We start from the raw sequence: 13,222 nt of genomic DNA, 5'->3' as shown, positions 1-13,222 counted from the left end.
CTCTCAGGCTTCTTTGGGTGTTTAAGGCTTCAAGGCTGTTTAAAGTGGCACATTAGTGCATGGTGCAAATATCACTTAAGTTATACTCATAAGTTTTCACCACTACTTATGGTGAGGGCCAGTGTGGTGCAGTGGTTAGAGCACCGGACTCGGGCTTGGGAGACCAGGTTTCAAATCACCACATGGCTTTACTAGCAATGACCTTGGACCAGTCACAGCTTCTCAGCCTAGTCTACCTCACAGGGTTGTTGTGGGGATTAAATGAGTTGGGGGAGAAAAGGGTGAGATAAAATAAATTAACTACCCAGAGTAGACCCACTGAAATTTATGGACGTATCTATTTGTTTCAATGGGTCTGCTCATTTAATGGACAGTCGTATCTACAGTATTCATTTCAAATGGGTAGGACCAACTTTGGATATAACCTATTTTCTCCTACTTCCCGAGAAATCTAGGTGCTTCCAACTTGTCCCTAACAAAGCGACACAAGATAGAAGACAATTCTATTCTGCCTAAGCAGAAATGGAGGGTGAGAGATTTGGGATCTGAACTGGGGGACATTTTGTGGGTTTTCTCCCCCTTAAAAAGCCAAAGATTATGTTCAATTAAGAAGCACTAATGGGGGCTTGCAACTTAGGCCAAGCGGGAGGGGGAAAGAATCGGGGGTGGGGTGGGGAGAGAACGAGACCAGGGTCATGGCAGAACAATGTCTTGTTGACATCACTTGAAGGAGCAATTCATGGAGTGGGAAGTGAATGCGGGCTCGACGAAATATCTCTCTCACCCCAACTCAAATTCATCAAAGAGGACCCTGAACTCTTCTGTCTCCATTCTCCTCGCCCCCACTCACCCCCAGGAGGAGCATCATTAGAGGAGGCTAATAGGGGAGGCTGGCTGCCATTTTGCCTCCAGCTCACCAGCTGAGGAAAGAAGCCACATTCTTTTGCGCAGGGGTGTGGGGATGTGAGACAAATGGGGCTGTGGAGGCTGGTGTGGGGCAGCGGCGGGGGCGGGCGTGTCATCATGGAATGAAGGCTTGGGGGGCAGGAGTTGGTTAACCCATCTCATTAGTGGCCATATGACATCATTATCTCACATTAGTGACACTCTTGCCACAGTAATTGGGTAGTCTCTGGAATGGCCTGGGCGACCTTTAATTATCATGGCGGGCTTTTTCACCCTCTTTAATGTGATTCTTCTATTTAATTTTCTTTTAGCCAATTCAGCACCAGACCTTGTTAAAATGCCATCATGGGGTTGGGGAGAGGAGAGTACAAAACCAACGCAGAGATGTTCTAAAGCAAAGGGCTGAAGGGGGTGGGATGAAAAGAGAGAGGTATCTCTGGGGACCCCAATCTCTTGGACTCTACTGTAACCTATCACCAGACCTTTGACCTCAAGCAACTGGCTAGGGAATTACCTCAAGCTTCTCCACTGCTGGATCTCTGTATAACTTATTTATTTATTGCATTTATATCCCACCTTTCCTCCAGGTTGATGCACACGGTTCTCTCTTTCTTCCAGTTCATCCTCACAGCAACCCTGTAAGGCAGGCTAGGCTGAGAGACAGTGACTGGCTGAAGTAAGCTTCATAGCTGAATGGGGAACTAGACCCTGCAGGTCTCGATGCTCTTTGTCCAGCCAGGTGCCCCAATACACACCCTTTTGCAAAAGGAAGGCATAGAAGAGCTTCTGAGTCTCATTGTTCAAAGACAGCGTTAGGGAAGGCGTGAGAGAGCAGGACATGTGTGGGGAACAGGGTGGACTCAGGAAACTTTGGGCAAGCAGTTGTTGAAGTGGGCTGTATGGTAGAATAAACTGGTGGAATTAATGGTCTGCCATCCAACCCAGGAGTGGTGGACAACCTAAGGCCTCAATGTGGCCCTCCAGGAACCTCTACCTGGCCCACAAAACTCTGCTTCACACCCAGCTGGGATGTGTCCTGCAACTCTGATTATACCTCTTGTTTGCCTGGAAGAAGAAGGGAGACGTGTGTGTGTGTGTGTGTGTGTGTGTGTGTGTGTAGAAGCTAGCCAGCTCGACGAAATGTCAAATTTAAATCCATTGCTCTGTTCACTTTTGCCTCTGGCCCCACCCAATGTTGGCATATGGCCCTCGGAATGTAATCCAGAAGGGAATCTGGCCCTCAGGCTAAAATAGGTATTGCCCGTCCCTGGCCCAACCTCTCTGTCATCTTAACATTCCCCTAGAAACCAGCGCTGGGATATGTCCATATACTACACAAGCAGAAAAACAAGTGTAGCAGCCGCTGTATCTCCATCTCAAGAGTCAAGCCTCAACTCATGCTGGAGATTATGACTGAAATAATAATAATAATGTTATTATTTATATGCCGCCCTTCTGACTGTGTTGCCCCAGCTGCTCTGGGCGGCTTCCAGCAAAATAAAAAAAACCACAATAAAACATCACACATTAAAAACTTCCCTATACAGAGCTGCCTTTAGATGTCTTCTAAAAGCCATATAGTTGTTTATCTGTTTGACATCTGATGGGAGGGTGTTCCCCAGGATGGGCACCACTTCATAATGATGATGATGATGATGATGATGATGATGATGATGATGATGATGATGTTTCAGAGCAGACCCACCGGCAGAAGAGATGTTTAAACCTGACTCCATCCCTGTGTCATTCCCTGGAATCTTGCAGTTTGGGGGAGGGGAGGGGGAGGACAAGACACAAACCATATACACTATATGCATTATACCTTGATTTTTCCCCACTTTGTGGCTCATAGTTGCTCCAGGATGTGGTGTAAAATTGGGGGGAAGGCACCCAGATTAAATCACACCCTTTCTCAAATCTTGCTGCTCTGATTAAATTTGGGCACATTGCCACTGCCAGTCAGTGTAGGCAATGCTGAGCTAGGCAGACCAAGTGGTCAGATTCAGTAAAAATCAGTTTCCTCTGTTCTTATGTCTTAAGGGAAGGGCCATGGCTTGGTGGTAGAGCAACTGCTTTGTGTGGTGAAGGTCCCAGGTTCAATCCTTGGCATCTGCAGATAGGATGGGGAGAGACTCCAACCTGAAACTTTGTAGAGCTGCTGCAAGTCAGTGTGTAGACAATGTAGAACTAGATTGACCAATGGTCTAAATAATTCACTATAAAGCAGCTTCATGTGTTACTGTGAGGGCAGATAGAACTTTGGGCATGCTTAGGGACCATGAAATGCTTGCTGATGCAGTGTGTGTGCGTGTGCAAAGGGCCTTCTCGGTAGTGGCACCCTCCCTATGGAACGTTCTTCCTTCAGATGTCAAGGAAATAAACAACTATCTGACTTTTAGAAGACATCTGAAGGCAACCCTGTTTAGGGAAGCTTTTAATATCTAATGAATTATTATATTTTAATGTTTTGTTGGAAGCCGCCCAGAGTAGCTGGGGAAACCCAGACAGATGGGTGGGGTATAAATATAAATATAAAACAACAACAACACCGGTCTTGAAAGACCTACATTGGCTCCCAGTACGTTTCCAAGCACAATTCAAAGTGTTGGTGCTGACCTTTAAAGCCTTAAACAGCCTCGGTCCTATATACCTGAAAGAGCGTCTCCACCACCACTGTTCTGCCCAGACACTGAAGTCCAGCTCTGAGGGCCTTCTGGCAGTTCCCTCCCTGCGAGAAGCAAAGTTACAGGGAACCAGGCAGAGGGCCTTCTCGGTAATGGCGCCTGCCCTGTGGAACACCCTCCCATCAGATGTCAAAGAAATTAACAACTATCCAACTTTTAGAACATCTGAAGGCAACCCTGTTTAGGGAAGCTTTTAATATCTGGTGAATTATTGTATTTTAATGTTTTGTTGGAAGCCACCCAGAGTGCCAGATGGGCAGGGTATAAATTTCTTCTTCTTCTTCTTCTTCTTCTTCTTCTTCTTCTTCTTCTTCTTCTTCTTCTTCTTCTTCTTCTCCTCACATTCATGTGTGTACACATGTATAAACCTGGATGAGAGCAAGAACATAATGGAGTGTTGTGAATGAGGACATCAAAGAGCAATGCTCTAGACTGCAGCATTTTGTTGCAGGTCCCAGTTTTGTGTTAAAATCATTTGCTTTCTTTGCTTGTTCTTGGGGGGGGGGGAGAGATCCCCAGCATTTCCAGGGTTAAATCAGTCTCTCCCCAGCACTACCCCAAATCTCTCTTTCTCAACTGCTAGTTTAATTCAAGTCAGATTGAATTTCGGAAGGAAGCAGCTGTCGCCACCCCAGGAAATCTTCACCGCTGCTCTTGCGAGGAATCTGGGGGCTGCAGCTCGGGGGCTACTGGGCACATGCCGCGTGATGATTGCAATCTAACTTTTCCCTTCCTGGGTTGCACTTTGAAGCCCAAGACAGTAGGTGGGCCAGGTCAGGAGAGATCAGTGTGGAGCTAGGCCCGCTGTGAGTTTGGAATAACAGCTTCCATCTTCCAGCCCTGCCCGTTAGGCCTTGGCGAGAGTAAGGAAGGGGGGTGCACTGGAAAGAAGAGAAGGGAGCGCTGCAAGAAGACTAATTGAATCCCGCAGATGTGAAACAGATTCTGGCTCCAGTGGGGGTTGCAGCCAGCCAGCGAGGGGAGCGTTTCGACCTACAGAGGAATTAATCAGCTGTGTTAGGAAGGGGAAGAAAAGGCGGCCTGGCCTTCTCTGTGCACTAGGATGTGAGTCACGGCCAGCCAAAGACTTCTGAAGCAGGGGGGAGAACCTCCAGATGTTCCTAGTCTCTAACTCCCATCTTCCCTAGTCACCTTGGCGATGCTGGATGGGGCTGGTGGGAGCTGGAGGCCTAACCACATCTGGAAGGCCACACAGGTTCTCACCCCTGCCTTCGAAAAGCATGCCGCTGCAAGGATTCATGTGGTTCCCTGGAGGCATTGGAGAGATGAGCTACGTGAGAGCTGGGACCAAAGTTCGCCATTGCCAAGGGCCCCTGGAACATAGGGAGCCACCTAATATGGAATTGGACCAGTAGTAGTAGCTCTGTACCACTGACAGCAGCCGCAGCCGCTGCTCTCTTTGGTTTCAGACAGGCGACATTCCCAGCCCTACTTGCAGTTGCTGCCTGGGATTGAACCTGGGACTTTCTGCATGCAGAGCAGGTGCTCTAACACCAAGTGATAAGTGTGGTGTAGTGGTTAAGAGCGGTAGTCTCGTAATCTGGGGAACCGGGTTCGCGTCTCCGCTCCTCCACATGCAGCTGCTGGATGACCTTGGGCCAGTCACACTTCTTTGAAGTCTCTCACCCACTCACCTCACAGAATGTTTGTTGTGGGGGAGGAAGGGAAAGGAGAATGTTAGCCGCTTTGAGACTCCTTAAAGGGAGTGAAAGGCGGGATATCAAATCCAAACTCTTCTAAGTACTCCTGACAAACATAGGAAACTGCCTTATACTGAATCAGAATTTTGGTCCATGTAACTCAGTACTGCCAACAATGACTAGTAGCAGCTTTCCAGACATCTCTCTCTCCCTCTCCCTCTCCCTCTCTCTCTCTATCTCTTGGCCTACCTGGGAGATGCTAGCAGTGACTGAAGCTAGGACCTTCTGCATATCCTCTGCCACTGTTGTACTTTGCATGCCAAAAGCCCCGTGTTCAGTCCTTGGTTAAAAGGATCTCGGGAGAATGAACTCCTGATCTGAAATGCTGCAGAGCTTCTGCCCGAAGAGTGGACAGTGCTGGTTGAACAGGACCAATGCTCTGGCTTAATAAAAGGCAGCTTTATATTTTGTGGAGCTTACATGTTCCTCATGTGCAGCACTGTTCCCACTAGGATCTAGCTGTTTGGAAGAGGGTGGCATTTTTCTGTCCCCTGGGGTAGTATCTGCACCTCCATGCAAACACATAACTCAAAATTGGCCATCCTGGGCCGCCATCCATCTCTCTGTCCTTGAGTGACACCTAGTGGCCAAAGCAGAAAACAGTTCTTTTCAGATTGGGTGGGAATGGTAATGCCTTACCTGAACTCTTACCTGAATCATAGGGTCGGAAGGGATCCCGAGCGTCATCTAGTCCAAAGCCCAGCTATGCAGAAATCTCGACATGCGGTCTCCCATCCAATTTGAAACGATATTGGACCCTGCTTAGCTTTGCAAATATGCTAGCAGTTTTTTTTTCATTATTGCACCACTAGGATGGGTAACAAAAGGGCTGTCTAGCCTAGCATCCTGTTTTCTCTTTCTCATTTTATCCCCTCAACAATCCTGTGAAATATGTTAGGCTGAGTGGGGATTTGAACTCTGGTCTCTCAGGTCTTAGTCTAATAGTAGAAGGAAGTCAGTATAGGGGTTGAAGAGCTTCCAAATGCTCTCCTGCCCAGGCACTGACCAGACCCAAACCCGCTTGGCTTCAGCAAGGTTGCTGCATCATGCACCATTATGCAAGTGAATGGATTCAGAGCTCCTTCACTCCGTTCATGTACGGCAGGAAAGAAGGCTGAAATTAGAAGTGTGGAGGTCCCTCCCCCATACACATTGCACCCACCAACAAAAATAGTATGGGGGAGGGATTAATGCTTGTCTAGACTGGTAGCAAAATAGCTTGGGCTACCGTAGGTCTTTAGATGCTGAAGAAATTCCCAAAGGCTTCAATACCCATTCAAGAACAGAATTATGTTGCAATGAAACCTGCTTTTCAGGAGCGTGGCCAGCAGATGGCAATCTTCAGCCATGGTCCTGCAGCACTGTTTTTACTGTTTTTCCCAGATTTTGAGGAAATAATGGCCAATGGTTGAGGGTATTGGAAGTTTGCCCATTAGGGCAAATAGCAGGCTTCCCCACCAACCTTGGCAACACCCACCTTGCTGCCTCTTTGCTTACATCTAGTTGACGGGGTGGCCATGCCTGGCAGCTTCCTCCACCTTCGTCTCAGGGTCCATCTACACTTCCATTTGCACTGTGTTTCTACACACAAGTCTGGGTTTTCCAGGCCTAAGTCCAAGCGGTTTCTTCTTTGTCCCTTGAATTGGAGCAAACAGCAATCGGTTTTTCAGTGGATTGCTGTTTGCTCCAATTCAGTGGTAAAACATGGGTTTTCCCAGGAAAAACATGGGGGGGGGGGCCAATAACAATGCTCAGACACAGACCTGAAAAGCCCAGACTTGTGCCTAGAAATCACACTTACAAAAGTAAGTGTTGATGAACGCATGGTGTTGCCCTCGTAGAATTCAGCAAGGAAAAGGATGAGGGTGAAACTAGAATTAGTTGGTTTTGCCTGTCATAGACTGACTCTAGCTACTGTTTGGACTCCTTGCATTCTTACATCTAGTTTGGACTCCTTGCACAAGTCCCAATGGGCAGAAGCCACTACTGAGAACGATCTGTAACACTTGCTTACCATAGATCAAAGTAGAAAAAATTGTCACACTATGAGCATCCGTCCCCCCTTTTTTTTCCCTGGGGAGGACAAAAGTTCTATCCCCAGTATATGTTTTTTGGAAGCTATGGAGTGTGTTGAGATCTTGTGTGATGTGCAGCATTTTGGTTTTTACTGTAACACTATTAATAGCATTTCCTGCTTTCAGCTTTTGAGTCTGGCTGGCAGCAACACATGTCTGGTGTCTGTGGCAGTGTGTGGGTTTCTCTAGTTAATCTCTTAACAAAAAGGAACTTTACCATAACTATGGTTGGGGGAGGGGGGAGGAAGGCGGTTAGTGGGTGAGAGTCACTGGGGCATGTTTACATCCTGTTTAAAATAAGTGGATAAGAAAACCCACTTCATCCTTTACTCAGCAAGCTCTTCTTAGGACCCCTGCCAGACGTCCTTTATATTGTGCATTCAGGATTATTTATGCTCTTGATGCTGGCAGAATAGTCACATGCAATCCTGCTTTCAATGCTGTGTTGCACATGCAAAAGTCTTGGGCCCGTCACGCTGCTTCCTTTCTAGTCAGTGCATTTTCTGTAACTTCCTTCAGAAATCCCATAACTTTTTAATACCACAGCTGTTCTGTTTTATTTTTGTCCTGCTTTTGTTGTGCCATGGCCCCTTTGGACAGCAATAATGTGTTGCATTGCAGAACAAACTAAAGCAGGATAAATCCACCATGGATGCACTTTTGTGGTGTCAAGAACATACCCACAATAAAACACCCGTCAGGAGGTGCCCAGAAAGGGGAAAACATTGATTTCTGAACAGGCATTTTAGTCATTTAGTGTAGTTAGATTGCCACTCTAGGATCAGGGAGATCAGAGCTCCCATTCCCGCTCAGCCATGATGCTCACTGGGTCACCTTGGGCCACTCTCAGCCTAACCTACCTCACAGAGTAATTAATTAATTAATTAGCATACCACCCTTCATACATACACACCCTTCATACACAATCCTTTGGTGGCTGTGCTCATTTCTCTCTGGTCGGGGACAGAGGGTGGCGCTTGGGGGAGAACTGTCATTGCGCCACTCCTTGGTGTGTGGAGTGCCTCAGGGTGCGATAACCTCCCCGATGCTTTTCAACATCTTTATGCGCCCCCTCGCCCAGCTTGTCCGGGGTTTTGGGTTGGGCTGCCAACAGTATGCTGATGACACCCAACTCTATCTGTTGATGGATGGCCATCCTGACTCAGCCCCAGACACACTGATCAGATGTTTGGAAGCTGTGGCTGGATGGTTACGTGAGAGCCGGTGGAAGTTAAATCCTTCGAAGACAGAGGTCCTTTGGCTGGGTCGGGACGATATGGGATTGAGGGGGGCAACTCCCATCTCTTGCGGGGGCGCAATTAGTGCCAGCACCGTCCGTTAGGTTTTGAGTGTAATCTTCGATACCTCCCTTTCCATGGAGGCGCAGATTGCAGCTATAACAAAGGCATTTTTTCATCTCCGCCAAGCTAAGCAGTTGGCTCCTTACCTCTCTCGCCCTGACCTAGCCACTGTGATCCATGTGAGAGTCACCTCCAGGCTGGATTATTGTAACTCGCTCTATGTGGGGCTGCCCTTGAGACTGACCCAGAAACTCCAGCGGGTGCAGAATGCTGCAGCAAGACTCCTTATGGGGTCCTCACTGCGAGATCACATTCACCCGGTGCTATACCAGCTGCACTGGATCCCAGTGGAGTACAGGATCAGGATTAAGGTGCTGGTTTTAACCTTTAAAGCCCTATATTGCCTAGGACCCTCGTACCTATGGGACTGCCTCTCCTGGTATGTCCTACAGAGGAACTTACGGTCTTCAAACAAAAACATATTGGAGGTCCCGGGCCACAGAGAGGTTAGGTTGGCCTCACCCAGAGCCAGGGCTTTTTTGGCTGTAGCTTCGGTGGAACGCTCTGTCACAAGAGACTAGGGCCCTGCAGGACTTGACATCTTTCTGCAGGGCCTGCAAGACAAAGCTGTTCCACCAAGCCTTTGGCCAGGGCACATCCTGACCCCCTCCTTTGGCAATCCTCACAGAACTCTAGCCCAATGGTTGCCATTAATCTGATTTAAATTAATTTTATAATGAAATGGTTTTAGAATGTTGTATTATTTTACTGTTGTTACCCACTCTAAGCTCAGCTTTGCCTGGGAAGGGTGGGGTATAAATAAAAATTTATTATTATTATTATTTATTATTATTATTATTATTATTATTATTAGGCTCAGGGTGGTTCACAGCATAAAAACACATGATAAAAACACAAAATACATAATAAAAATAACAAAATGAAACCATTACCCTCCTTGCCCTCCCTCAGACAGATTTTAAAGGGTATAGAATGTTAATGAGCCTATCTATCTATCTATATCTATCTATCTATCTATCTCCCACTCATCTGGCTGAGTTGCCCCCGCCATTCTGGCTGGCTTCCAACATAATAAAAACACAGCAAACATTAAAAAATTCCCGATACAGGCCAAAGGCATGGTTGAAAAAGAACATTTTTGACTGGTGCATAATGAAGGTGCCAGCTGAACCTCCCTGCGAAGACCAACTAGGGAAGGGAAAACTATGTAATACTCCTTCCACAACACCTGGAGGTGCTGGTATCAAAGTCCCCCATCCTTGGTTTGATACCAGAGTGGACCTACTTGCATTTGAATAGCTCTTCTCAAACACATCCAATATTTCCTGGACAGACCAGAGATGGGGGACTGTGGAAATCCAGAAGTTATTGAACCACAGTTCCCAACACCCTTAGCCATAATCCATGGAGATTTGAGCTGCTGGGAGCTGTAACTCAGCAACATCTGGAGGGCCAAAGGTTCTCTCGTACCTGCCCAAAATCTCCCCAACACCCTGGCTAAAAAAGGAGCAATGATTTGCCAGGTACCAGAAAACAGGTTCTGCCCCTGGTAAACAGGGTGAGTCAGAGTGGCTGCTTTGGCGCATCTGTGGGAAGGGCTGCCTGCCTTCTATTTCTGGACCAGCCCTTTGCATTTATAGAATTTCATGTGACACGTTTGGGAGGGAGGGTCTTATTTTCGGCCTGAGAGAATTGCCTCTCTGAAGACGAACAGCCTTTGCACTCAGTGCCCAGGGTACTGGGCACAGCACCATGTCACGCCGGGAGAACTTTGCTGTGCTGCTCCTGGCATGGCCCCATCCTTGGCGTAGGCTGTCTGCAAGGTAGGAGCTGCAGTGCCACCCCCCGCATTGTTTTTGTGTATCTGCTCCCCTCTAGAACAGCCACTTTCCGCTTTGCATCCTTTTGTACAAGAGGCTGTGATATTGCATAGGTGACCTCGAAACCCTAAAGGTCAGGCTGTCCTCTAGAGTAGACACTGCAGCTGATGATATTAGCAGAGGAGCCTTATACCACCAGAGTGGAGAGGCCACAGAAGAGGGAATGTGCTCATATAGCTGCTGGTGTTGCTGCCCGATCGGGTGGCCCGGAGAACTCACAAGACAGAAGGAGATGGCCTTCAAGGTCATACTTGTTGATCACCACTGTTTATTAGCAAGTTGCCGGTCCACATGATTGGCAGTGGTGTGTGTGTGACGTTTGTGGTGGGAAGTCTTTTCTGTTGATGGGACCCCAGTTGCTGGAAACACAGGAGGGGAGAATGGGCTAGGATTTGGGTCTTGCTTGCAGGGTTCTCACAGGCATCTGGGTGGATATTGTGAAAGTAGGATATTGGGCTTGATGGGCCATTGGTCTGACCCAGCAGGGCTCTTACATTATTAAGTTTGTACCGTATTTTTCGCACGATTGGACGCACCGGACCATAGGACGCACCTAGTTTTCGGGGGGGGGGGGAAATCAAGGAAAAAATATTACCCCCCCCCCCGCAGCTCTGGGAGCAGTGGACAGGCTGCACGCAGCCTGTGCGCTACTCCAAGACCTTCTCCCTGCTTTTGCGGGAGGTGGCGGAATTCCCCCACCTCCCGCAAAAGCCCACAGGAGCCCCGCTTGACTCCTGCGGGCTTTTCGACCAGGAGGGAGAAGGGACTGAAACGGCCAGTCAGTCCCTTCTCCCTCCTTGGGGAAAAGCCCCCAAGAGCTGTGCGCTCTTTAAAGGCTGCGTGGCTCTTGCAGGCTTTTCTGCGAGGTGGGGAAATTCCCCCACCTCCTAGAAAAGCCAGCAAAGCCGTGCAGCCCCTTTAAAGAGTGCACGGCTTTTGCCTGCTTTTGCGGGAGGTGGGGGAATTCCCCCATCTCCCGCAAAAGCCCGCAGGAGGGAGAAGGGACTGACTCGGCCAGTCAGTCCCTTCTCCCTCCTTGGGGAAAAGCCCCCAAGAGCCGTGCGCTCTTTAAAGGGTGCGCGGCTCCTGCGGGCTTTTCTAGGAGGTTCACCTCCTAGAAAAGCCAGCAGAAGCCACGGAGCCTCTTTAAAGAGCGTGCGGCTTTTGCCGGCTTTTGCGGGAGGTGGGGGAATTCCCCCATCTCCCGCAAAAGCCCACAGGAGGGTTGGAGAGTAGCGGGAAGGCGTCGCGTGCCTTCCTGCTGCCCCCCATCCTCTGGGGCTGGCGATGGGGGAAGCGCTGCTTCCCCCCCCCGCCAGCCTCAAAGCCGGGTTGGAGAGCAGCGGGAAGGCGTTGCGCGCCTTCCTGCTGCCCCCCATCCTCTGGGGCTGGCGATGGGGGAAGCGCTGCTTTCCCCCCCGCCAGCCTCAAAGCCGGGTTGGAGAGCAGCGGGAAGGCGTTGCGCGCCTTCCTGCTGCCCCCCATCCTCTGGGGCTGGCGATGGGGGAAGCGCTGCTTTCCCCCCCGCCAGCCTCAAAGCCGGGTTGGAGAGCAGCGGGAAGGCGTTGCGCGCCTTCCTGCTGCCCCCCATCCTCTGGGGCTGGCGATGGGGGAAGCGCTGCTTTCCCCCCCGCCAGCCTCAAAGCCGGGTTGGAGAGCAGCGGGAAGGCGTTGCGCGCCTTCCTGCTGCCCCCCATCCTCTGGGGCTGGCGATGGGGGAAGCGCTGCTTTCCCCACCGCCAGCCTCTAAGAGCAGACTCTCCTGGCTTCAGCGGAAGCAACGGGAAGCCTCCGGAGCGCAGGCTTCGGAGGCTTTGCCTTGCTATCACTGAAGCCAGGGAGCCTGCATTCGCTCCATAGGACGCACACACATTTCCCCTTCATTTTTGGAGGGGGAAAAGTGCGTCCTATAGAGCGAAAAATACGGTATATTCAATGCGTTTCTCAGGCTTTGAGCACAGAACCAGAAAGCTCAAGTCAAGTCACATGCGCACTGCATTAGGGCAAGGAACAGGTTTCAGTCCACCTTACCTGTGCCCCCAAAACACAGCACTTGGCTTCCTGCATAGTTAGGAATTGCAGCCATTCACTTACATGGAAGAAAATCAATGGGGTTTATTTCTGGAGGAAGTTAACTTGCGGCCTGCCTAGACTAGGGTTTCCCGATTCCTAGTCTTTGGGAGCTGAGTGTGCATAGCCCCTCCATTTTGCATAGCCAATACTTGGTAGTGTTTCTTGGTCACACTACTATGTTAAAGAACATTAGGAGAGAAAGGCAGCAATTGGTTTCCATATAGGCAGCATGTTTATAACATGTCACTCTCTTTGCATCAGCATTATTGTTTTTGTTATTAATTCTATGCCGTCATTGTCACTTGAGAGATAAAAGCAATCCCTGCTCACAAGGGGAGGGTGCATTCCCAGTTTGCGAGGAGCTTACATTTGAAGGCAAACCCTTGAGAGAACAAGGATTATTTGCATCTGGGAATGAGGATTAAGAGATAAGGCACAGGCCACACAGAAGTGGTGGATTTGGAGGAAAGGGCCGAAGATCAATGGCAGAGCACGTGCTTTGCATTCAGAAGGTCCCAGGTTCAATCCCTAGCATCTCTAAGTAGGACTGAGAGAGGCTCC

The 13,222-nt window shown here is 49.2% G+C and overlaps 1 protein-coding gene across 2 annotated transcripts in view; it reads left to right on the top strand.

Moving 5' to 3' along the window:
* PERM1 (PPARGC1 and ESRR induced regulator, muscle 1) overlaps positions 1-13,222 on the top strand; it is a 72,949-nt gene that overhangs the window by 49,388 nt on the left and 10,339 nt on the right. Inside the window, exon 1 of one of the 2 annotated variants that reach the window (XM_081923596.1) lies at positions 10,386-10,531. The exons of the other annotated variant lie outside the window; for it this stretch is intronic. The gene's annotated coding sequence lies outside the window, so the exon portion shown is untranslated. Of the gene's footprint in view, positions 1-10,385; positions 10,532-13,222 lie in introns of those variants that run through there. 2 annotated transcript variants of the gene reach the window in all.

Source organism: Podarcis melisellensis, assembly GCF_964234715.1.
Source record: "Podarcis melisellensis genome assembly, chromosome: 8".
NCBI classification, from domain to species: Eukaryota; Metazoa; Chordata; class Lepidosauria; order Squamata; family Lacertidae; genus Podarcis; species Podarcis melisellensis.
Note: the sequence above shows the minus strand (reverse complement) of the source record. Positions and strands in the feature narration are given on the sequence as shown.